Below are 27,135 nucleotides of genomic sequence, written 5' to 3'. Positions count from 1 at the left end.
AAGACCATCCTGGCTAACATGGTGGAACCTCGTCTCTACTAAAAAAAAATACAAAAAAATTAGCCGGGTGTGATGGCGGGCTCCTGTAGTCCCAGCTGCTCAGGAGGTTGAGTCAGGAGAATGAATGATGTGAACCAGGGAGGCGGAGCTTGCAGTGAGCCGAGATCGCACCACTGCATTCCAGCCTGGGTGACAGAGCGAGACTCCATCTCTTAAAATAAATAAATAAATAAATAGAAAAATTCTGAAGCGTAAAGTGGTTTTGAATTTTACCAGTATATGAAATTATACATAAAAATTACCATATAAAGTAATATTTAACAAATTATATACTCAAAGTAGAATTTTCTATTTGTCTTTAATATGTATTCAATATAAATGCATATGATATATTTCATCATGTTTGACACTCTTCTTTTATCCCTTTCTACTACAATCACCATGACATAAGAAAATTTAGGTTTCAACTGATGTTAAGCACATTTCTATAACTGGTGGCTTTTTAAAAATTTACATACTATATATTTGACTTTTTTTTTTAATGTATATATTTTTTGAGACGGAGTCTTGCTCTGTTGCCCAGGCTGGAGTGCAATGGCACAATCTCAGCTTACTGCAACCTCCACCTCCTGGGTTCAAGCAATGCTCCTGCCTCAGTCTCCTGAGTAGCTGGGATTACAGGCACGCGCCTCCACGCCCCACTAATTTTTGTATTTTTAGTAGAGACGGGGTTTCACCATGTTGGTCAGGCTGGTCTCGAACTCCTGACCTCATGATCCACCCACCTCGGCCTCCCAAAGTGCTGGGATTACAGGAGTGAGCCACCGCGCCCAGCATATTTGACATTTTAAAAGACAACAGAAAACAAATACTTCTAAATCCACAGATTACCCCACCTCTACCCCCACTTTCAGCTGAAAAGTTTTAAGAAAAATCTTATAGGTTATGAGGACCAGATGGAGCTTAAAAACAGATCCAGAATTTTTTTTTTAATTTTAATTTAAAAGGGTTCTATGAGCCAGAGAAATTCCCAATTCACTTTGAAATTACCATACCTATTTTGCCGTATCAAACATTTCAACTGTTAATTAAATAAACTACATAATATCCTTAAAAATCAGCCAGAAAGAAGACAAACAAATCTCATCTTCATTATTGACTTCAAACCAAAACTTACTCTTTCAAAGTAGTTCACCCTACTAAATATGTCTACTATAAGATTTTTTTTCTTAGAAAGTAGTATTCTTGGCCGGGCGCAGTGGCTCAAGCCTGTAATCCCAGCACTTTGGGAGGCTGAGATGGGCGGACCACGAGGTCAGGAGATCGAGACCATCCTAACACGGTGAAACCCCGTCTCTACTAAAAAAACACAAAAAAATAGCCGGGCGAGGTGGCAGGAGCCTGTAGTCCCAGCTACTTGGGAGGCTGAGGCAGGAGAATGGCGTAAACCCGGGAGGCGAAGCTTGCAGTGAGCTTAGATCCAGCCACTGCACTCCAGCCTGGGCGACAGAGCAAGACTCCATCTCAGGAAAAAAAAAAAAAAAAAAGTAGTATTCCTTCTTTTTCATTCCTGAAATGGTATTTCTTATATTGAAACAAGTTATGGAGAATTGTTAGCTAAGTATCAGTTATGGTAAATTGCTAAAATTAAATTATCACTTTTGTTTATGGTACATATAACACATTCTTATAAGCTTTAAAACTGAATTTTCTTTCACAAAAATTTAAATAAATGTAAAAGTAGGCAATCACTAAAGCTGAAGTCTCATGGTACATAAACTTCATATTAACTTTGACACCAAATAAGAAGGATGAAATATAGCATGCAAATCTTCCATTCACAAAACAGTGGTAAAACTTTGTATTTTTAAATTGGTATAATTTTATGAATTCTCAAACATTTATTGAGAATATTCAAGTTTACCTAATCAATCACCCAGAAAGCCAGCAGCATGGCCAAAAGTCGGTGTATTCAGTAGTCTTGGTGTATTCAGTAGTCACTGTGAAAACCTTTCATTTCTTTACCAATTGGCAATGGCTCAGTTTCTATTTTCCAATTATGTTTTGGAATAAAGTCTATGACCATTAACTATGCATCTTTGTTGCTCTCATAGCCAGTGCACTGTACATATTTAAAGAGAAAAAAATAAAGGATTGAATTTTCTGTTCATTCACTCATTCACTTATTTGACCATTTGGAGCCATGTAAGAAGCTCAGACTCAGAAGCTCTTCAGCTCTTCCTCAGACTCAAGTCACTGTTGGTCACTAATGCTGACAAAGTACTTTCCGACACATCATCTTTCCTTAGGCTCAAAAATGATTCTCGAGTTATTTGAAGGATCTCTCTCAAGCCTTTGTTTTCTTGTTCAAGTTGAAATATTAGTTCTTGTTCCTTGCAACCCTGTTGCTTGTCAATTTCAATGGCTTTTTTCATTACTGCTGCCACTTCAGTTATCTGGTCAACATGTGCTTGCAGTTCCTTGGAGTGCTGCTCTTGTTAACTTCTTCATTATTCCTGGATCATCTTTTTTGCTAGCCAGTAGCAATCTAAACATTTGTTATCGGCCGGGCGCGGTGGCTCACGTCTGTAATCTTTGGGAGGCCAAGGCAGGCGGATCACAAGGTCAGGAGATCAAGACCATCCTGCCTAACAAGGTGAAACCCCGTCTCTACTAAAAAATACAAAAATTAGCTGGGCGTGGTGGCAGGGGCCTGTAGTCCCAGCTACTCGGCGAACCCGAAAGGTAGAGCTTGCAGTGAGCCGAGACTGCGCCTCTGCACTCCAGCCTGAGCAACAGAGCGAGACTCCGCCTCAAAAAAAAAAAAAAAATTGTTGTCTATACTTGCTCATTATAAGTTCCAAGGCTGACTGATGTTCTTCCAGGGACGTACACAATTCTTTTGTTTCTTGTTGCAATTCTCTGATATGTCTCCCTTCTTGCTGGATTCCCATAACTAATGTGGACCATGGCCGATGTCTTGTGACTTCATTAAGTTCTTGAATTTCTTCCTGATACTGCTTCATGGCTTCTACTGCTTGTTGAGAGTTGTGGTTTGCTCAATCAGAGACTCTGCTGCATCGTTGTGATCTCTTAATCTTTCAACAATAGTTTTAGCATCAGCAAGTGCATTATCAATTGTGCAACTCATTTCTAAAGATATATCCTGCTTAGGCCCTCGCAGCCTTCAGCTGTGGTGATGAGGACTCAAAGCCTCTATCAACCGGGACCTATGCACCCAAGGGAACAGACTCCGCGCCCCTAGTCCGCCTCCTCAGCAAACAGACGCTGAACCAGATGGAGGCAGCGGAGGGGTGGCCATGAAGCCAGTAGCGTTCAGCCCCATCACCGGAGTGGGGAGACACCTCTGCCAACCGCCTCTGACCGGCGCGCCCAGAGGACTCCAGCCTTGCGAGATTTCCTTCCTCTCGTTACGGTGGGCAGAGCCGACCACTAGCAGCTTTGCACAAGAAGGCGGAGCGGGGCCCTTCCAACTTAAAAGTATTCTGAGGTTCCTGAATTATTCAGGAAGGCAAAGATATTAATCTTGGACTTCAGTAAGCATGCATGTTAAAAATTTAACAGTTAACTACTAAACAGAGAAATAGAATGTTCAACTTAAAAATCAGAAGAAAAAAGAACTCCATATATACAACAGAATGCAAATAAGAAGTGTGGTCACCATGGCTCACACTTGTAAGCCCTACACTTTCGGAGGCCAATGTGAGAGGACTGCTTGAGACCAGGAGTTTAAGAACAGCCTGGCCAACATAGTGAGACTCCATCTCTACAAAAAAAATTTAAATTAGCTGGGCCTAGTGGTACTTGTGTCTATAGTACCAGCTACTTGGGAGGCTGAAGAGGGAGGATCACTTGAGCCTGGGAGGTTGAGGCTGAAGTGAGCTAGGATTATGCCACTGCACTCCAGCCTGGGCAAGAGAGTGTGACCTAAAAAAAAAAAAAGGGTTTCAAAAAAAAAAAAAAGGAAAAAGAAAAAAAAAAGTGTGGTTCAAGGCTAGGCACGGTGGCTCATGCCTGTAATCCTGGCACTTTGGGAGGCTGAGGCAGGTGGATCACTTGAGGCCAGAAGTTCAAGACCAGCCTGAGTAACATGGCAAAACCCTGTATCTACAAAGAATACAAAAATTAGTCCAGCATGGTGGCACATGCCTGTAGTCCCAATTGCTAAGAAGGCTGAGGCAGGAGGATAGATTGAGCCCAGGAGTTTGAGGCTGCAGCAAGCCATGATTGCACCACTGCACTCCAGCCATGGTGACAGAGAGAAACCCTGTCAGGGAAAAAAATATGTATTAAAAAAAAAAAAAGTGTGGTTCAAAAAACATGTATAGGCCGGGCGCAGTGGCTCAAGCCTGTAATCCCAGCACTTTGGGAGGCCGAGACGGGCGGATCACGAGGTCAGGAGATCGAGACCATCCTGGTTGACACGGTGAAACCCCGTCTCTACTAAAAAGTACAAAAAACTAGCTGGGTGAGGTGGCGGGCGCCTGTAGTCCCAGCTTCACGGGAGGCTGAGGCAGGAGAATGGCGTAAACCTGGGAGGCGGAGCTTGCAGTGAGCTGAGATCTGGCCACTGCACTCCAGCCCGGGTGACAGAGCAAGACTCCGTCTCCAAAAAAAAAAAAGAAAAAAAAAGTATAAGTGAAAACAGCAGAAATAAGTCTAAACTATCAGTAATCACAATAATATGAAAAGATTACATTTATCAAGACAATCAGATTTTTGAAATACAACTATCTACAGCTTACCAAGACAGAGGGCTATTTATTTATTTATTTATTTAACTTATTTATTTATTTTTTTGAGACGGAGTCTCTCTCTGTCGCCTGGGCTGGAGTGCAGTGGCCGGATCTCAGCTCACTACAAGCTCCGCCTCCCGGGTTCACGCCATTCTCCTGCCTCAGCCTCCCGTGAAGCTGGGACTACAGGCGCCCGCCACCTCACCCGGCTAGGTTTTTGTATTTTTTAGTAGAGACGGGGTTTCACTGTGTTAGCCAGGATGGTCTCGATCTCCTGACCTCGTGATCTGCCTGTCTCGGCCTCCCAAAGTGCTGGGATTACAGGCTTGAGCCACCGCGCCCGGCCAAGGGCTGACAATTTAAAAGATGGTTTTAAAAACATGTGCTACACAAACATTAATCAAAAAATCTTATTGGTATTCATTCATTAATATTAGTAACACAGACAAAAAGACTTAAAGTGAAAAAGCCAGGCATGGTGGTGCACGACTGTAGTTCCAGCTACCCAGTAGGCTGAGGGAGGAGGATTGCTTAAGCCCACAAGTTTGAAGCCAGGCTGGGTTATAATATAGCAAGACCCTACCTCAAAAAAAAAAAAAAAAAAATACTTAAAAGCAAAAGGCATTAATATGTGATCATAAAGAGAGAGCCCACAGGATTTATCAAAAGAGAACCCTTTACACCTGGAGTGAGATACGCCTCTCCATCATGAACAGGTGTGTCAGCAGGGGATCTAGGTAAGAACGCCCCTGCTCCCTCCCCACACTCCCACCCTCACCTCCAGTGCCTGCCTGCTCTCCACCAGGCCTAATGTCTTCAGGTTCTTTATCTCTGCTTATGCTGTCCATCAAAGAAGCCCCAGACTCCCACATCTCTCATCTCCCACATTATTATTATTATTATTATTTTTTGAGACACAGTCTAGTTCTGTTGTCCAGGCTGGAGTGTGCAGTGGCGCAGTCTTAGCTCACTGCAACCTCAACCTCCCACGTTGAAGCAATTCTCCTGCTTCAGCCTCCTGAGTAGCTGGGATTACAGGAGCGCATCACCGCGCCTGGCCAATTTTTGTATTTTTAGTAGAGATGGGTTTGCACCAAGTTGGTCAGGCTGGTCCCAAACTCCTGACCTCAGGCCATCCACCCACCTCAGCCTCCCAAAGTTCTGGGATTACAGGCATGAGCTACCACGCCCAGCCTCATCTCCCACATTCTAATCCCCACACTGTTCTGCATATCTCTAGCTCTGTCTCCATGTGTCACCCACCTCTCCAAATTTTGAAACGCTTCTACTGTTCCCTACATTTTCAGCAACTTCTCTGAATATTCCTTCAACTTCTTGCTCTAATTAAAAGCTGGTTCTCCTCTGGGGCCACACTGGCCTCTGAGGCCCGAAAGTGGTATAAGTTACCTTCCCCATACCTCTCATACCACTGGACCTGGGAGTGAGGTAAATGTCCTCCTTGCTCCTCACAGATGTTTCCAAATCTGTCTCCCTCCTTATTCCCTAAAAAAAACAAAACACTACATTGAATATCCTATGAGAATCCTATTATGCATTACCTGGCTTACTGTGACTTTCTATACTACTATCTTAACTCTCGGTGATTTCACAAAGATAATCTTTCCATACCCTATCTCTCTGAATTCCTTGTCTCAGTTCTTTAAATTTCTCACCTCCACTGATCTTGTCCTTCACCCCCTCAGCCCATGATCATGCTTTCACAATATCAATTATCTCCCACTGTCCAACAATGACCCACTATCTTCATGGTTCAGTCTCTCACATACCCAAACTCCTGCAGCTTCTGATCCCACCAGGACCTTCCATCCACTGCTTCTCCCATCTTTTCACCATCTCTTAGCCACTTTATGTCCTCCCCTCCTTCACAGTTTGAATTTCACAGTATGTTATACCACTACCTTGCATACACAGGTACCCTCTATCCCTTGCCCTTCTCCTGCTTTGTTCGGCTATATTGGCAAAACCCCTCCCTGGTTAAATCCACTCCAAATTTACACCCCTGCAGCTGAATACAGCTGGAGGAAATAAACCATACTGACTGATCTCACTTTAAATTTATAACCACAAAGGCCAGGCATGGTAGCTCACACCTATAATCCCAGCACTTTGGGAGGCCAAGGCAGGCAGAACACCTGAGGTCAGGAGTTTGAGACCAGCCTGGCCTGGTGAAACCCCATCTCTACTAAAAATACAAAAATTAGTTGGGCATGATGGCACGTGCCTGTAATCCAAGCTACTGGGAGGCTAAGGCAGGAGAATGGCTTGAACCAAGGAGGTGGAGGTTGCAGTGAGCCAAGATTGCACCACTGCACTCCAGTCTGGGAGACAGAGCGGGACTCCATCTCAAATAAATAACCACAGGCTAGGCACGGTGGCTCACACTTGTAATCCCAGCACTTTGGGGGACTGAGGCAGGCGGATCACTTGTGGTCAGGAGTTTGAGACCAGCCTGGCCAACATGGTGAAACCCCGACTCTACTAAAAAAAAAAAATACAAAAATTAGCCAGGCATGATGGCACGCACCTGCAATCCCAGTTACTTGGGAGGCTGAGGCACAAGGATCACTTGAACCTGGGAGGCAAAGGTTGCAGTGAGATCGCACCACTGCACTCCAGCCTGGGAGAGAGAGCAAGACTCTGTCTCAAAAAAAAAAAAAAAAAAAAATTGTAACTGCAAACCTCAAGAGGCTCTCAATGCTCCCTGGCAATCATACAATATTTCCCTGCTGCAGCCATTCTCCCATTCTCCTAAACAATTTCACACCTTTTCCTCTTTACACAAACCTCCATTACCCTCCTCATCCTCACTCTCGGCTGAGCACTTTATTTCCTAATTCACTGAGAATATTAAAACAATCAGAAGAAAATCTTCACAAACGTCCACTGCCAATTCAATCCACCTACTTGATGGGTGGGTTGCAGATACATTTTGAAGATTAAATCAATAGGAATTGGAGATATATTTGATGTGAGGTATGAGGAAGAAAAGGGAATCAAAGACAGCTTTTAGATCTTTCCTCAAATATTAGTTTCTCAACAAGGCCTTCCCTCACTACATCTGAATCTGTATCTCTCTCCGTCTCTATCATACACACAAACACACACACACATTTATATACTTACATGCTCACACAGTCTCCCCCTCCTTTGGTGGGATTTTTTTTTTTTTTTTTTTTTGGAAATACCATTTATTACCCCGTGAAACACTAAACAGTTCACTCCTTCACTTAATATCTGCCCTCTCCACTAGAATATAAGCTGCATTCAGGCAAGAATTTTCATCCTTAGTTTACTCTTATGTACCTGGCTCATAGTAGGCACTCAGTAAAACTTTATTAAAGAAATGAATGGGCTTGGCGTGGTGGGTCACACCTGTAATCCTAGCACTTTGAGAGGCTGAGGCGGGCAAATCATCTGAGGTCGGGAGTTCCAGACCAGCCTGACCAACATGGAGAAACCCTGACTCCACTAAAAATACAAAATTAGCTGAGCATGGTGGCACATGCCTGTAATCCCAGCTACTTGGGAGGGTGAGGCAGGAGAATTGCTTGAACCTGGGAAGTGGAGGTTGCGGTGAGCTGAGATCACGCCATTGCACTCCAGCTGGGCAACAAGAGCGAAACTGTCTCAAACAACCAAAAAAACACGAAAACATACACTTTTAAATAGGCATAAGTGTAAGTAGAACAATCTGAAGGCACACACAAGGCTTATAACAGAGGTTACTTCTGGAGAGAGTAATGTTAATTAGGACAGTGTTATTTGGAAAGGGCTAGTGTTAGGGATCAAGGTAAAGGGGACCTTTTGCTTCACACACTCTACATTTCTATAATGCTTGAAATTTTTTATTATTCATAAATTACCCTGAAGTAAAAGGTAAGATGAATAAGCACTTCATACAGTATAAAAATTCTTGTATCAGCACAAAATATTTTTCAAAGAATACAAAAGGGAAAGTGCTATCCATGGGGAAGAAAACTGGGAGACTGTCTTCACCATTTATTTCTGTACTGTCCAATTTTGTTTACTGCATGCATGCACTGCTTTAAAAATTTTTAAGTGCATTTTTAAAACTACACTAGGACGAGAACTATTGTGAAAGTATGTAACAGATTTTAATGGCTAAAAGCAGCATTTGCATCCACCCCAAAGACTTCAGTGATGTGTGAGGAGTCACCAACTGACTTGGAAGGCACTGTAGGCAGAGTTCACAGAATAGGTAAAAGCACAGAGGCACCGCAAGAGACAGGAGAGTTCAGGACAAAGCTGCGGAGCACAGGAGGAGAGGACCTTCAGAAGATATCTGAATAATCACCAGTTTCTGAATGCATACAGTTTCCACTGCTTATTCAAAGAAACTAACCAAATTTAGACTTACATATGGCTGTTCTGCTTAAAAGCTACTGTCTGACTCCAAATCATGCTATAATGAAATGGCATGTCTACCTATAAACCTGGAAGAATATATTCATCAGTTCAAGATGGTTCAATCCTGACTGGAGGATAAAATTCTAAATAATTACTTTGGATCGCCTATTCTCATCTATCTTCTTTTGAACACCCCATAAAACCAAGATGCAATAAGCATAAAACAATGATAATACATAAATCGCATACTATTAAATGTAAAAAGTAGGCTTCTCTGACCCAGTTTTCAAAAAATTCTCATTGTGGCAATTACAGCAAATGTCTCATAACAGGGCAGAATGAAGAAAGATGATCTAAATCTCAGCTAAAACTAGAGTCACTATTGCCATTAATTCTTAGGAATTAATTAAACATTGATAATATACTGATTTCTGCCAAAGATAAACTGATTTTATGTATACATGTTTCTAATTTATTGATTTCAGAGCATCAATTAAAAGCAAAGTATCAACACTGACAGAGTCAAATCTTTATTGATCATAAACATAAGTTTTGTTGCCTCTCCACTCCTACTTGGAAAAACTAGGCAGAATTTCCTTCCAATTCAGGCCACATGCGGCAAAAATAATTACAACTATAGTATTAGCTAATAGTTATTGAGTGCATGCTACATGTACTCAATGGAGTGTTTTACAGCAATTAAAATTCAATAGTCATAACTCAACAAAAAGACAATCCAATTTGAAAATGGGCAAAGGACTTAATAGACATTTCTCCAAGAAGATATACAAATGGCCAACAAGCACATGAAAAGATGTTCAACATCACTAGTCATTAGAGAAATGCAAATAAAAAGCATGAGATACCACTTCACATCTACCAGGATGGCTAAAATTAAAAACAACAACAACGACAAATGTTGACAAGGATGTGGAGAAATCAGAATCCTCATACGTTGCTGGTAGGAATGTAAAATGGTACAGCCGCTATGGAAAACTGTACGGTGATTTGTCAAAAAATTAAATATAGAATTACTATATGTACACTATGACACCGGCTTTTGAGGAAAAAAAAAATTACTATATGACCCAGCAACTCCACTTTTAGGTATAGACACAAAAGAACTCAAAACAGGTATTCAAACAAATACTATACATGAATATTCAGAGTAACCTTATTCACAATAGGCAAAGGTGGAAAAGACACAACTAACCATCAATAGACAAATAGATTTTTTTTTTTTTGAGGCAGAGTCTTGCTCTGTCTCCCAGGTTGGTGCCATCTTGGCTCACTGCAACCTCTGCCTCCCAGGTTCAAGTGATTCTCCTGTCTCAGCTTCCCGAATAGCTAGGATTACAAGCGCATGCCACCACGCCTGGCTAATTTTTGTGTTTTTAATAGAGGTAGGGTTTTACCATGTTGGCCAGGCTTATCTCAAACTCCTGACCTCAGGTGATCCACCCACCTCGGCCTCCGCCTCACAAAGTGCTGAGATTACAGTTGTGAGCCACTGTGCTCGGCCGATAAACAGATTTTTTAAAATGACTTGGAAGGCATTGCAGGCAGAGTAGTATATCCAAATAACGGAGTAGTATTTAGCCATAAAGAGGAATGCGGTTCTCGGTCAGGCATGGTGTTTTATGCCTGTAATCCCAGCACTTTGGGAGGCTGAGGTAGGTGGTTCACTTGAGTTTGAGGCTGCAGAGAGTTGTAATCATACCACTACACTCCAGCCTGGTCAACAGAGTGAGATTTTGTCTCAAAAAAAGAGAGAGGAATGAGGTTCTGATACATGAGACCAGTGGTTAAGCCTCAATATTATGCTATGTCAGAAAAGCCAGACACAAAAGGTCATACATTGTGTGATTCCATTTACATGAAATATACAGAATAGGTACATCCACATAGACAGAAAGCAAATCGGTGGTTGCCAGAAATGAGAGGAGGAAATAAAGAGTAAATATTTAATGACTATAGGGTCTCCTTTGGGGGTGGTGAAAAAGTTCTGAAATCGGCCAGGCGTGGTAGATCATGCCTATAAATCCCAGCACTTTGGGAGGCCAAGGACGGCAGATCACCTGAGGTCAGGAGTTCGAGACCAGCCTGACCTATATGCTGAAACCCCATCTCTACTAAAAATACAAAAATTAGCCAGGTGTGGTGGCGTGTGCCTGTAGTCCCAGCTACTTGGGAGGCTCAGACAGGAGAATCACTTGAACCCGGGAGGCAGAGATTGCAGTGAGCGGAGATCATGCCACTGCAGTCCAGCCTGGGCAACCGAGTGAGACTCTGTCTCAAAAAAAAAAAAGATTTGAACTGGATAGAGGTGATGGTTGTAGGCATAAAACGGTTAATTTTTGTTTTGTTTTGTTTTGAGATGGAGTCTCGCTCTGTCACCCTGGCTGGAGTGCAGTAGTACGATCTAGGCTCATTGCAACCTCCGCCTCCTGGGCTCATGCCATTCTCCTGCCTCAACCTCCTGAGTAACTGGGACTACAGGCGCCCGCCACCACAGACCCGGCTAATTTTTTTTTTTGTATTTTTAGGAGAAACAGGGTTTCACCGTGTTAGCCAGGATGGTCTCGATCTCCTGACCTCGTGATCCACCTGCCTTGGCCTCCCAAAGTGCTGGGATTACAGGTGTGAGTCACCAATGCCTGGCCGGTTAATTTTATGTTATATGAATTTCAACTCAAACATAAAATCTGCAGCCAGGTGCAGTGGCTCACGCCTGTAATCCCAGCACTTTGGGAGGCCAAGGTTTGCGGATCATGAGGTCAGGAGTTCAAGACCAGCCTGACCAGCCTGACCAACATGATGAAACCCTGTCTCTACTAAAAACATTTTAAAAAATTAGCCAGGTCTGGTGGCGCATGCCTGTAACCCCAGCTACTCAGGAATCTGAGGCAGGAGAATCGCTTGAATCCGGGAGGCGGAGGTTGAAGTGAGCCGAGATCTTGCCACTGCACACCAGCCTGGTTGATAGAGGGAGACTCCGTCTCAAAAAAAAATAAAATAAAATAAAATCTGATGGGCAGAGAGGCTCATGCCCGTAATCCCAGCACTTTGGGAGGCTGAAGCCAGAGGACAGCTGAGTGTAGGAGTTCAAGACCAGCCTGTGCAACACAGCAAGATCCTGTCTCTACAAAAAATTTTAAAATTAGCCAGGCATGATGGCATCTACCTGCAGTCCCAGCTACTTGGGAGACAGAGGCAAGAGGATTGCTTGACCCCAGAAGGTCGAGGCTGCATTAAGCCATGATCATGCCACTGCACTCTAGCCTAGGTGACAGGGCTAGACCCTGTCTCAAAAAAAAATAAAATTGGCCAGGCGCTGTGGCTCACGCCTGTAATCCCAGCACTTTAGGAGGCCATGGCAGGCAGATCACAAGGTCAGGAGACAGAGATCATCCTGGCTAAAACGGTGAAACCCGTCTCTACTAAAAAATGCAAAAAATTAGCCGGGCGTGAAGGCACGCGCCTGTAGTCCCAGCTACTCAGAAGGCTGAGGCAGGAGAATCGCTTGCAACTGGGAGGTGGACGTTGCGAGATCGAGCCACTGCACTCCAGCCTGGGTGACAGAGTGAGACTCCGTCTCAAAAGAAGAATAAACTAAAATAAAATAAAGATTAATTCAAAATAAATATCCCAGCACTTTGGGAGGCCGAGGCGGGTGGATCACGAAGTCAGGAGTTTGAGACCAGCCTGGCCAACATGGTGAAACCCCATGTCTACTAAAGTACAAAAATTAGCCAGGCGTGGTGGCGAGCACCTATAATCCCAGTTACTCGGGAGGCTGAGGCAAGGGAATCGCTTGAACCCTGGAGCTGAAGGTGGCAGTGAGCTGAGATCGTGCCATTGCACTCCAGCCTGGGTGTCAAGAGCAAGACTCTGTCTCAAAAAATAAATAAACAAAATCCAGTAACCATGACAACCCTATAGGAGGGATTACTACTGCATCCATTTTACAGATACAGACACATAAGCTCAGAGAAATTAAATGACTTGACAGGGAGTAGGTAGGGGAGTAGACTGAAAGCCAGATTTGTGTACTCAATGGCTTGTGCTTTTAACTAACATCTCATACAGCTTCCCTATTTAAATAAGTTAAAAGAATAATATTGGAAATATACATAGAAATAACTATACTATCAATATTGGCCTGATCATATTATACATAGAAATATTATAACTATGCTATCAATACTAGCCTGATCATAACTAACACCATTCAGTAGATACACATTTCAGGGACCAGAAACTTCAGCTGCCAAAAAGGTTAATAATATACTTGGGGCTATTTCACAATGGAAATAATTAGCCAGTACAGTGTGAAAGGATGATGTGTTCTCATTTTCACTGCCCAATGAAAAATGTAATCATATAAAAATTGAATATCATTCTACTTAATCTTGCTGAAATGTTAAGATTTCAGGTAATAAGTAATCAGGATGAAAGTACCAAATATCCTTCCTTTTTTCAGGAGCTTTTTCATCAGGCTAGAGACCAAATACACATTTAGTAGTCATTGTCATGCATTATTCCTTGTGCTCCCAAATCACAATAACATCATATAATAATATCCTGCAGTCTAATTTATAGGATCATCATAACATTATGGACTGGTAGTCTAATGACAAATGCCAAATATCAACTTTAAAAATTCCTAGATACAATACAACCTTTGAGTAATAACAGAGGTGAAAAAGATTAACCAACTAAGCCTTGTTTAAAGCATTATCAACTTAAGAAGTCAGACAGCCATCTCAAACCTAGTGTGTCCAGTGTGTATATTCTAGATTAACAAAAAAAAAAGAAAGAAAACCTCGTGTGTGCTGATAAGATTAATAAAACACAGGACTGGGCATGGTGGCTCATGCCTGTAATCCCAGCACTTTGGGAAACCGAGGCAGGTGGATCACAAGGTCAGGAGTTCAAGACCAACCTGGCCAAGACAGTGAAACCCGTCTCTACTGAAAATACAAAAATTAGCCAGGCGCAGTGGCAGGAGCCCGTAATCCCAGCTACTCAAGAGACTGAGGCAGGAGAACTGTTTGAATCCGGGCAGCAGAGGTTGCAGTGAGCCGAGATCGCACCACTGCACTCCAGCCTGGGCGATAGAGTGAGGCTCCATCTCAATACAAAAAAAAAAATTAACAAAACACCGGCCAGGTGCAACAGTTCACACCTGTAATCTCAGCACTTTGAGAGGCCAAAGCCGATGGACTGCTTGAAGCCAGGAATTCAAGACCAGCCTAGGAAACATAGCAAGACCCTGTCTCTATAAAAAAAAATTTTTTAATTAGCAGAGCATGGTGGCACAAGCCTGTAGTCCCAGCTACTAGGGAGGCTGAAGTGGGAGGATCACTTGAGCCCAGGATTTGGAGGCTGCAATGAGCCATGATCACATCACTGCACTCCAACCTGAGGGACAGAGAAAGACCCTGACTTAAAAAAAATCAGGGGCAGGCATGGTGGCTCATGCCTGTAATCCCAGCACTTTGAGAGGCCGAGACAGGCGGATAACCTGAGGTCAGGAGTTCAAGACCAGCCTAGCCAACATGGTGAAACCCCGTCTCTACTAAAAATACAAAAAATTAGCTGGGTATGGTGGTGGGCACCTGTAATCCCAGCTACTTGGGAGGCTGAGGCAGGAGAATCACTTGAACCTGGGAGGCAGAGGTTGCAGTGAGCCAAGATTGTGCCATTGAACTCCAGCATGGGCGACAGAGTGAAACTCCGTCGCAAAAACAAACAAAACAAAAAAAAAATCAGGCCAGGTGCAGTGGCTCATGCCTGTAATCCAAGCATTTTGGGAGGCCGAGACGGAAGGATCATTTGAAGCCAGGAGTTTGAGACCAGCCTAGACCCTGTCTCTATAAAAAATTTAAAAATTAGCAGTACCAGATAGTGAGCTACTTGCAAGGCTGAGGCAGGAGGATGACTTAAGCCCGGGGAGGCGGAGGTTGCTGTGAGCCAAGATTGTGCCACTGCACTCCAGCCTAGGAGACAGAGCAAGACCCTGTCTCAAAAAAAAAAACAAAAAAAAAACGTTTAAACCAAATCACGGGCTTCATCTGCAGTGTTATGTCCCACCTACCATTCAGCTACAATACTTTAACTTCCTATCATTACATTAGTTACAGATGAGTTTCACTGTTTTCATCACATGTCACAAAGCCCCTTATGAAGAGATGCTATACAAAGGGCTCCTGCAGGACATACAGGTAGATTGCAAGAGCAATTTACTATAAAAATGTAACTAGATATCCAAACAAGGTAAGCAGAAGAGTCACTTCTGCCACACACTAATGTATATTTTGAACCATTTTTAACAGTAGGCCAGGAAGAGCCAGAAGTGGGCTAACCATACTGACATGCTATGATCAGAGACAAAGTGGATAATGTAAGGAAAAGTACTGACTGCTCAACTACACAGGGTAGCCTTAAAAACAACAGCAAGTCATTTAAGATAGGAAAGACTGCAGGTTTTACAAATTGGTCTTTTCAGTCCTACCCACATCAGTAAGAAGTAATATCATTGGCAGCATCTTCAAGTACAAAAGATATTTACTTATCTATCCTGGCTCATTCACAATCATATAATGGCCTAATCACAAACATCCTTCTCCTCTGTCCTAATACCCTTTAGCAAATTCTAAAGACCACCACCACCACCACACACACACACACACACACACACTCCACAACTAGTAATCATACATCTTGCTAATTAAGTAATGTAAAAATCATCCTTCTTACCAGCAATCCAAGGTTGTTATTTATTATAGGATTTGGACCAATAAGAATCCCTGTGTAACCCTTGGAGATCCCCCAAAACCTCCAATCAACCTATGTCTTTTTTTTTTTTTTGAAACAGAGCCTTGCTGTTTCCCAGGCTGGAATGCAGTGGCACATCTCGGCTCACTGCAACCTCTGCCTGCCAGGTTCAAGTGATTCTCCTGCCTCAGCCTCCTGAGTAGTTGGGATTACAGGCATGCACCAACACACCCGGCCAATTTTTGTATTTTTAGTAGAGATGAGGTTTCACCATGTTGGCCAGGCTGGTCTTGAACTCCTGACCTCAAGTGATCTGTCCACCCCGGCCTCCCAAAGTGCTAGCAATTGCAGGCATGAGCCACCACACCCAGCCTTCAACTTATGTCTTAACCACAAATTAGTCATAGGCCAATGGCTGCAGAAGTTACCTTTAAGTAACGGCTATATCCTCAAACCCTGCAGAATGTTTCAGGGGCCTGCAGCTACTGAAGAATCTGTATAGAAGATGGTATATATTTCAGGAACCCATTCCTATAGGCTGCCATGGTAGATGTGAACATGGGAGAGTAAATGCTGGCCTCTGGCCCATCCTTAACATCCAGTGACTAAAGATAATAAAGTGAGTTGGGCACTGTGGCTCACACCTGTAATCCCAACACTTTGGAAGGCCATGGCAGGAGGATTGCTTGAACCCGGAAGTTCAAGACTAGCCTGGGCAATAAAGCAAGACTCTGTCTCTACAAAAAATTTAAAAACTAGCTGAGTGCCATGGTGTGTGCCTGTAGTCCTAGCCACTGGGGAGGCTGAGGTGATAAATCACTTGAGTTCAAGGAGTTCAAGTATGCAGTGAACTATGATGGCACCACTGCACTCCAGCCTGGGTGACACAGCAAGACACTGTCTCCAAAAAAAAATAAAAATTAAAAAATAATAACATTTATAAACTTCAAATTTTTTTTTTTTTATTGTTTAGAGACAGGGTCTCTGTTGTTTAGGCTGGAGTGCAGTGACATGATCATAGCTCACTACAATCTCAAACTCTTAGGCTCAAGCAATCCTTCTGCTCCAGTCTCCCCAGAATAGCTAGGACTACAGGCGCCAGCCACTACGACCAGCTTGCTTGCCTGTGTGTGTGTGTGTGTGTATGTATGTATGTATTTATATATATATATATATATATATATATATACATATATATATATGGAGTCTCGCGCTGTCACCCAGCCTGAAGTGCAGAGGCGCAATCTCAGCTCACTGCAATCTCTGCCTCCCGGGTTCAAGCAATTCTTCTGCCTTAGGCTCCCGAGTAGCTGGGACTACAGGCGCCTGCCACCTCGCTCGGCTAATTTTTGTATTTTTAGTAGAGATGGGGTTTCACCATATTGACCAGGCAGGTCTAGAACTCCTGACCTCATGATCCGCCCACCTCGGCCTCCCAAAGTGCTGGGATTACAGGCATGAGCCACCATGACCAGCTCTAATTTTTTAATTGTTTGTACAGACAAGGTCTTGCTATGTTGCACAAGCTGGTCTCAAACTCCTGGTCTAAAGCAATCCTCCCACCTTGGACTCTCAAAGTGCTAGGACTGAGGTGAAAGTGGCCTCCCACCATGACCAGCCTCCCACAAATGTCAAATCTTTAGAAATATTTCAGAATCAATTCAACTGAATGGCAACTGGACTGGGTTTCAGACAGACCACCTCCAAAGTGAGAGCTCATAAAGTCTCCTATAAGGCTTCCAGAAAATGGCATATGAGCCTGAAGTCGCTATGTCACCCAACAATATCATGAAGCAAGATGCAGGGATAATTAACCTCCATGTAACATTTAGAAAATGCAATGGGAGGCTAAGCACAGTGGCTCATGCCTGTAATCCCAGCACTTTGGGAGGCCGAGGCGGGTGGATCCCCTGAGGTTCGGAATTCAAGACCAGCCTGACCAACATGAAGAAACCCCGTCTCTACTAAAAATACAAAAAATTAGCCAGGCATGGTGACGCATGCCTGTAATCCCAGCTACAAGGGAGGCTGAGGGCTGGAAAATCGCTTGAACCTGGGAGGCGGAGGTTGTGGTGAGATGAGATCACACCATTACACTCCAGCCTGGGCGACAAAAGCAAAACTCCATCACACACACACACACACACACACACACACAATAGAAGATGAAATGAGAGGCTAGGTTCATTCTAAGAGACAGTTCACTGCAGCTCTTTCAACCTATTATATTTGGTATTATGTTACAGCTTGCATACTGTATAAGGAGGGAGAGAAAATGGAGCCAAATGACTTCAAACAATTTTACTTTCTATTCTATGTATTCCAGGTATCTGCTTGATACTTAAAGCATACAGCAGACACTAAATTTTTTTTTCATTGAATGCAGGAAGATACAGAAGGTAAGCAGTAAGCAGCAGCTCATACATGTAAAACATGTTTAAATGAAAAAAGTACCCTAAATTTCAATCAAAGGCAGCAAAGTGTACTTAAAATCTTGACAGATAACATATACAGCATTCTTAAGACGATCATCCATATTTGCACATGACTGGAAAGAACTGTATGTAACAAATGGTTCCTTCCACATTGGATACAAGAAAACTGGGCAAAACATTTCCTTTTGAATCATTTCCACCCTAAGTGTCCTGCCAGCAATACAGAAAAAGTCAATAGAGAAAGTACCATCAAGTGCTACCTTCAGGTAGCCTATGATAAAATCACCACTTAAAAGTAACCAAGCCTCAGCAGGCCACGGTGGTTCACACATGTAATCTCAGCACTTTGAGTGGCTGAGGCGGGTGAATCACTTGAGGCCAGGAGTTCGAAATCAGCCTGGCCAAAATGGCGAAACTTCATCTCTACTAAAAATACAAAAATTAGCCAGGTGTGGTGGTGCATGCCTGTAGTCTCAGCTACTTGGAGGCTGAGGCAGGAAAACTGCTTAAACCCAGGAGGTAGAGGTTGCAGTGAACTGAGATCGTGCCACTGCACTCCAGCCACGGTGACAGAACAAGACTGTCTCCAAAAAAATAAATAAAAAATACAACAGTTCCACTTCCAGCCTCCAGGGGTTGACGACGTAGCTGGTCGTACCATTATCCAAAAGAAGGACCAGGAGGACGAGAGAGTTATTGCTGCACACTTAAGTCAAGGGGAAGAAGCCCGAGGAAGATTGACCAAATTTTGTAATTCTAGAAACATGGTCCATGGATCAGTGACATTCAGGGATGTGGCCACTGACTTCTCTCAGGAGGAGTGGGAGTGCCTGTAGCCTGATCAGAGGACCTTGTACAGGAACGTGATGTTGGAGAACTACAGCCACCTGATCTCACTGGCAAGTTCTATTTCTAAGCCAGATGTGATTACGTTACTAGAGCAAGAGAAAGAGCCTTGGATTGTTGTAAGGAAAGAAACAAGCAGATGGCATTCAGATTTGGAGTCAAAATATGGACCTGAGAAAATATCTCCAGAAAATAATATTTTTCAAATAAATTTACCCAAACATGTTATAAAGCAAATAAGAAAAATAAAATAAAATAAGAATAAAAAATAAAAGTAACCAAGCCTACTCAAAAAACTAAACATAGAATTACCATAGGATCCAGCAATTCTACTTCTGTGTAAATCGAAGAAAAAAAAAAAAAAATGAAAGGAGGGTGATATAGTTTGGATCTGTGTCCCCACCAAATCTCATGTCAAACTGTAATCCCCAGTGTTGAAGGTGGGGCCTGGTGGGAGGTGACTGGAACATTGGGGTGGTTTCTCATGAATGGGTTAGTGCCAGCCCCCTTGAGTTGTTCTCATAAGATCTAGTTGTTTAAATGTGTGTAGCACTTCCCCCACCTCTCTCTCTTCCTCCTGCTCCAGCCAGCTAGACATGCCTGCTTTCCCTTTGCTTCTTGCCATGATCATAAGTTTCCTGAGGCCTCCCCAGAAGCTGCTATGTTTCCTGTACAGCCCACAGAACCATGAGCCAATTCAACCTCTTTTCTTTATAAATTACCCAGTCTCAGGTATTTCTTTACAGCAATGTGAGAATGGACCAATACAGACGGACTCGAACAAGTGGATTTGTACACCAAAATTCACAGCACCATTATTCACAACAGCCAAAAGGTGGAAGCAACCCAAATGTCCATTGAGAATGAATGGATAAACAAAATGTGGTGTGTACATACGATGGAATATTATTCAGCCTTAAAAAGGAATGAGATTCTGACATATGCTACAACATGGATGAATTCTGAAGATATGCTAAGTGGTACATACCAGACACAAAAAAGCAAATATTGTATGATTCCACTTACATCTGACGTACCCAGGGTAGTCACATTCATAGAGACAGAAAGTAGAATATCAGTGGCCAGCAGCTGGGTAGAGCAAGAGAAACAAGGAGTTATTGCCTAATAGGTGCAGAGCTTCAGTCTGGGAAAATTAAAAAGTTCCCAAGATGGATGGTGGTGATGGTTGCACAGCAATGTGAATGTACTTAATGCTACTGATTCATACACTTAAAAATGGTTAAAATGATAAATGTTTTGCTATGTATAGTTTACCACAACAATTTTTTTTAAGTAAACAAAAAGGCCAGGTGAGGTGGCTCATGCTATAATCCCAACACTTTGGGAGGCCAAGGAGGGTGGATTGCTTGAGCCCAGGAGTTGGGGACCAGCCTGGGCAACAGAGCGAAACCCTGACTCTACAAAAAAATACAAAAGTTAGCTGGGCGTGGTCAAACAGTGAGCCATGATTGTACCACTGCACTCTAGCCTAGGTGACAGAGTGAGATCCTTTCTGGGCAGGTGGGAGGGGGTTTGGGGGAGTAAACAAACTAGTAAATACCAGCTACTCCGGAAGCTGAGGCGGGAAGATCGTTTAAGCCCAGGAGTTTGAGGCAAAACTGGGCAACATAGTGAGATCCTGTCTCTAAAAAATAAATAAATAAATAACCAAGAACAACCGTCAAACATTTGTGGCAAAAACATATTGAGAAAAGTGGAAGAATCTGTAACAGGCAAGCTTCACTGTCATCCTCCAGAGTCTAGATGACTTTGTTGAAAGTGAAGATCCCTGGCTGGGCGCGGTGGCTCATGCCTGTAATCCCAGCACTTTGGGGGGCCGAGGTGGGCGGATCACAAGGTCAGGAGATCGAGACCACGGTGAAACCTCGTCTCTACTAAAAATACAAAAAAAATTAGCCGGGCGTGGTGGCGGGCGCCTGTAGTCCCAGCTACTCAGGAGGCTGAGGCAGGAGAATGGCATGATCCCGGGAGGCGGAGCTTGCAGTGAGCCGAGATCGCGCCACTGCACTCCAGCGTGGGGGACAGAGCGAGACTCCGTCTCAAAAAAAAAAAAAAAAAAAAAGAAAGTGAAGATCCCAGAAGAGAAGGGATAGACATGCTATTTTCATGTTGCTGCAGATATACACTAAGCAACTGAGGAAGCTGAATTATATTCTACAGGTCATTTGGTAATATAATTAATGGACTGTACTTCCTAACAATTACATCCAAAAAATACAAGCTTTTCCTTCCAGTTTCCAATGAAAGCAGCAAGACTGAAATAATCAGTTACACACATAAGAGAAGTCAGGTAGATCTGAAAGACTGACTTTTAGTTCCCAGCTTTAATATGGTGACCCTACAATGGAAAACTGAAAGCAGCAATTTTTAGAATAGTATACACAAACTTTCTTCACTGCCATTATAAAGTGACTTTGTGTAAGTTACTCTTAGTCCTTCTGAGCCTCATCTGAAAAAAGAGGATAATACAACTAACTGATAAGGTAAAAATGTACACTGAGTTCAGTGCCTGAATACATAAATGCTCAACAAATGAAAATTCCCTCCTGTCTTAGTCTGATTAGCCTCCAGGGGCTATGCTCATGTTTTGGCTATAACCTGTGGCTCCTCCCTCAGGCTGCAGCTGTTTTCCCTCAGTTCTAGCTGTTTCACTCCTGGGTTCTAAGAGGATCATATCTATATTTAGAGGTAATGCTAGTACCAATTGTGGGCTCAACAGGTGCTCGGAGGGCACCTGAGTACTGAGTAGTTTTCAATTGCTTTTCAGAGTTAATTGGTTTTGGTTCCACAACTGGCTGTCTTGACTTCTACAAGTAAGAGTGCCACGTATGCACAGTACCTCAGCAGTACAAGACTAAACAGAAAACTAAGTGTGGTCATACGACAAATCCTTAGCAAAAAGATGTTTTTAGCCCTATTTATCAGGATCCCAGAGCTTTGTTAAATCACAGGAGCAGTAAACTTTCAATGAACTCTACAGAGTAGGCTACAGCCTACTCACTTAATCTTCATCTAAATCACAGTTATCAGACCCAAGTTTCAACCAGTTCATGCTGCTTTACTATAACCAAGATGGGCGTGAAGCAGAAAGAGCAAGCAGGCAGTGAAGATGTTTAAAAAGGCATCTGATACACCTAGGTCTGAATCAAGCTTTGTTATTTACTAGCTCTGTGACCTCAGTAAATTATGTAACCTCTTAATTTACAAAATATGAAATAATTGTGAGGATTAAATGACATAATACATTCAAAAAAATCTTAGCACCTTGACTAGCCCACTGAAAGAGATCAGTTAAAAAAGAGGCCGGGCGCAGCGGCTCACGCTTGTAATCCCAACACTTTGGGAGGCAAAGGCCGATGGATCACAAGGTCAGAAGTTCGAGACCAGCCTGGCCAAGATGGTGAAACCCTGTCTCTACTAAGAACACAAAAATTAGCCAGGCGCGGTGGTAATCCCAGCTACTCGGGAGGCTGGGGTCGCTTGAACCCGGGAGAAAGAGGTTGCAGTGAGCCAAGATCATGCCACTGCACTCTAGCCTGGGCAACAGAGCAAGACTCCATCTCAAAAAAAAAAAAAAAAAAAAGAGGCACATTGTCACTAATGAGAACACTGCACTCACTTCTTGCTTTGTTGAATTTTCATAACATCTAAGAAAAGTGACAATTTAAATCATATTTTGGACCTTTATAAAGTAACCTAAATGCTACCATCCAAGACCTAGCTGAGAAATACAAACTGATGAATGTCCAAAAATCTTAGATGAGTCAGCAAAATGTAATGCCCAACAAATAAAAGGCTTAACATGGACTATTTATGAGCACACAACAGTCATTACAATTTCAAAATCAGCAATTTTCTATCTAGTACCATCATAAATTTCGTCTGGAAATCCAAGTATTAAGGAAATGCAAAGATCATAATCCCAGAGATACTTTTCCACAATATTCCCAAATCACCTTAATTGAAACTGGAAGGTATGAGGCAGCCTGATTATCTGAAGTTAACATCAAGAAATAATTTAAGGCAGAACCCCAACTCTCTCCCACAAACATAAAACCAGTAGCAGATGGTACATGAACATTTCTCAGTGAGAAACTGCAATTCTAACAAAGTACAGATAACTTAATTTTATCCATCACCTTTTGGTCAAACTGAAAACAAGCAAGCTTTTGGTTCTCTCCAAAACACTGAACTCTGCATTATCACTGACCTAACTCAAAGCAAGATATTTTTGGTGATCTGTCCTCTCCTGCTTCATCAACCATAGGTAAATTACGTACAGTAGCCTGCTAAACAGAGGGGAAGTAACTATCACAGGCATGTTTTATCAATAAAATGGACAAGTGATAATCAAATTATTTAAAGAACGGCTTGTACTTCTTAGCAGAGGACAAGCTTGAGAAAGATCCACTTTCTAAAAGAACCCAATCATTCTGGATGAATTATGAGAAAAATATCACTCTAGTCCAAAACTGACTGAATCTACCTTTCTGTTTTAATCCAAGTCCTAACCCCATCTATTTTATGTCTCTGCCTCTCCGCCTTATTTTCCATTCCGTCTCCCCCTTCAATTCCAAGAACGCCCTTCTATCCCTTATTTTCAAACCTCATTATTGCCCCCGAATCCTAAGGACCTCGGACACCCACGGAGGTGACCTTACGCATCCCCACTGCATTCCCAATTCATTGTACTTCTCATCCCAAATGATCCTATTCTTTCATTCTTTTCTATCTCGCTCGTTGTTTCTTAAAATCCAATACCCCACACACGCTCACGCCAGAGTCCCCCCCACACTCCATTGTTTCCCCGGCCTATCCCTCTGGAAACTCCCCAACTCGGAGACGGGTGTCTCGCCCGCCCCACATACCCCAGGAACCTTCCACCTTCTGGGCACTTCGGGTCTCTAAGGGCTCACATTCCCCTCCTTCCCGTCCCCCCGCCCCAACAACTACCCCCTCCCCCCTTTTCCTCCTTCAACCCGCTCCCAGCACCTCGGCGCCCCTCTGAGCCCCCGCCAACCCCGCCACCCAGCACCCCCAGTCTCACCTAGCCCGGGCCCCCGCAATCGCCTTGTCGCCCCAGCTCCGGGCTCCGCGTCCCAGACGCTCCCGGGTCTGAGAAGAGGAAAAGAGATCCTCCGCCTCCTTCACCTCTCCCTCTAGAGCCGCCGCCGCGGCCGCCGCCGCCGCCGTCGCCGCCGCGCTCCTCCCCCCAGCTCTCTCAGAGCCGGACGCCGCCCCGCCCCCACCACCGCCTCCCCGCTTCTCTCCAGGGCCGTTCTGCAGGCCGGGAATCAAGGCTGCGGCCGGAGCTCCAGCAGATCACCCCGATCCTCGCCGGGGCAGCGGCTCGCCCCGCCCCGGAGCCCTCTCGGACGCGTGCGCGCCAGCCAGCCAGCCAGAGCTCAGGGCGCGTACTCGCGCCGGCGCGAACCCGGCGCGCCAAGCTCGAGGCTGTGGCAGCCAACGGGTACGCGAGCGCGGCTGGAGCGGCTAGACGGCCTGCGCACCGGAGACCGAGGAGATCGGGGAGAGGCGCGGGGCGGCGAGAGGCGGGCTCCGAGCGGTCGGGTTACCTCTCTTCTCGGGACCCGGTCCCTCGCGTCTCTCACCGTCCGCAGGCTCGCGCGCCACCGGAGACTGGGAATTACCGCGGAAGGGAAGAGACTCGGGGAGGGGGTCGGGGACAAACTAGATGCAAGGGGAAAACGGGTGGGACTCGAGCTCGCGTCCGCGTGCAGAACAGCTCGTACCCGGCGGCATCGGGTAGGGGGCCGACGCGCGCCGGGAATAGAGGGCCCGAGCTGAACTGACGGAAAGAGCCGAAACTCTCCCGGAGGTGGCCGAACGCAGGCGCAGCGAGGGGAGTCGAGCGCGCGGCTTTTGCTCAAAGTCCGGGTCGGGAAGCTTCCCCTCGGGCTACCCCCTGCGGCGCCGCTCACTCTTCCGCACGGAGGACGTCACACCGCTTTCCCTTCGCCTCCTTTCCGACCCAAGTTTTGTTCCAAAAGGCAATTTCAGAGTCTCCTACGGCGGGAAACGCTGGGGCCTCCGGGCCTCGCGGTCGCTCTGCCTCCTGAGAGTGCACAGAGGCCGGTGGGGGCGCGGGAAGAATAACCTCAGGAGCTGATGGGGGTTCTCTGCCCTGGCGATGTTCGCCCGGCGCGCTCCCCAAGTCAGTTCCTCGTCAGTCGAGTTTCTAATCTACCCAGCTGTCAGCATAGCCCCTCTACGCAGCGTTGGTCGGTCCCGCCGCGCTTGGAATCTTTTCTGTTAAATACTCTGTCTTCGACGCCAGACTCCCAACCTCCCTGGTGCTGGAACTAACTAGTATTTGTGCACCTTTCCGCATGCATGAAGCACTCACCTCACTGTCGACTGGTCGGGGTCTATTAAGAGGGGCCAGAGGGATTTAGACAATCAGCATTGAAAAGATTCATTAGAATCTGGGGCTGGGCGCGGTGGCTTACGTCTGTAATCCCAGCACTTTGGGAGGCCGAGGCGGGCGGATCACTTGAGGTCAGGAGTTCGAGACCAGCCTGGCTAACAGTGAAACCCGTCTCTACTAAAAATACAAAAATTAGCTGGATGTGGTGGCACACGTCTGTAATCTCAGCTACTCGGGAGGCTGAGGCAGGAGAATCACCTGAACTCAGGAGGCGGAGGTTGCAGTGAGCCAGGATTGTGCCACTGCACTCCACCCTCCAACTCAAAAAAAAAAAAATTTTGTTAGAATCTGTTCCCATCTTACCTTTTGGGGCCAAGCAAAGGGGCTCTGAAAAGGCACCAACAAGCTGGAGAGTGTGTGTGAGTGTATAGGTAGACACCACAGGCACGTGTCATTTTGGTTTCCACATATGTTATTGCAATGACAGGGTATCCTACTCCAATGACTGAGTAGTATAGTAGAGGTATAGTAGAGGTTTGCCAAGCCATCTGATCCTTGTGGTTTTTAACTTTGCTTGAGGTAAGGGCTCAAAAATCCCCTGGAGTCCAATAACCTCTGGTTAATAGTGTCTCATCTACTCCAACCATATAATTTACTGATCTGGATAAGCAGAAGACTTAAGTAATCCAGCTAGGTAGGGCACTGGACTGTATGTTCCTTACTATTCCGTCTTCTTTCAAAAATTCAAATAGAAGCAAATTGTCCAAATGTCTGCTTTCTTTTCATTCACTAAACTGGCACCTACTCGATGGTGGGTATTGTTCTAGGTATTCAATCATTTACAAAGAAGAAAAAAACAATATAATTACCCCAAGGAGAGTATCTAGTTACAAAAGAGGATAAAGTTATTAAATAGGCCAGTTGCAGCGGCTTATGCCTGTAATCCCAACATTTTGAGAGGCCAGGGTGGGAGGACTGCTTGAGCCCAGGAGTTTGAGACCAGCCTGGGCAACATAACAAGATCCCCCATCTCTACAAACAAATTTAAGTTATTAAGTGACTATAATAACATAGTGTTGAAGCAGAAAAGTACAAAGTGGTTTAGGAAAAAAGAATGAGTGACTAATTCTTCCACAATTCCCCTTCCTTCCCATACAGAGTAGGAACAGGATGATATGACCGTGGTAAATGGAGAACTTCATCATGAGGTATGGGATGTGAGCCTTGCATCCTATTCCACAAAGACTGGTTTCACTCACCAAAACTCACTCAGGAAAGGCCTTCATTATAGGGCCTCTTGCTGCTGCAAAGCCAATACAAGTTTTTTGGATGGAAAATGAAGTCCCCATTGTTGGCCAGGTTCGGTGGCTCATGTCTGTAATCCCAAAAGTTTGAGAGGCTGAAGTGGATCACTTGAGCCCAGGGGTTTGAGATTACCCCGGGCAACATAGGGAGACCCTGTCTCTACAAAAAATAAAAGTAAATTAGCTAGCTGAGGTGGCTTCTGCATGTTGTCCCA

At 44.3% G+C, this 27,135-nt stretch overlaps 1 long non-coding RNA gene and 1 pseudogene across 2 annotated transcripts in view; both read right to left on the bottom strand.

The window, feature by feature from the left end:
* The window catches only part of LOC111542032, a 111,339-nt pseudogene extending 108,188 nt beyond the window's left edge, over positions 1-3,151 (bottom strand). Inside the window, exons 1-2 of the transcript XR_003309520.1 lie at positions 2,837-3,151; positions 1,925-2,561 (exon numbers count right to left, since the gene is read on the bottom strand). The product of XR_003309520.1 is annotated as an FGFR1 oncogene partner 2 homolog (transcript). The remainder of the gene's footprint in view (positions 1-1,924; positions 2,562-2,836) is intronic.
* LOC116418951 lies at positions 1-24,588 on the bottom strand. Its single transcript, XR_004229163.1, has 3 exons — positions 24,276-24,588; positions 6,176-6,260; positions 1-38 (listed from the first exon to the last, which is right to left on the bottom strand). It is a non-coding gene; the product is annotated as an uncharacterized LOC116418951 (long non-coding RNA).
* Positions 24,589-27,135: the final 2,547 nt, after the last annotated feature.

The sequence above is a fragment of the Piliocolobus tephrosceles genome, chromosome 10, assembly GCF_002776525.5.
Source record: "Piliocolobus tephrosceles isolate RC106 chromosome 10, ASM277652v3, whole genome shotgun sequence".
In the NCBI taxonomy this organism is placed as follows: Eukaryota; Metazoa; Chordata; class Mammalia; order Primates; family Cercopithecidae; genus Piliocolobus; species Piliocolobus tephrosceles.
Note: the sequence above shows the minus strand (reverse complement) of the source record. Positions and strands in the feature narration are given on the sequence as shown.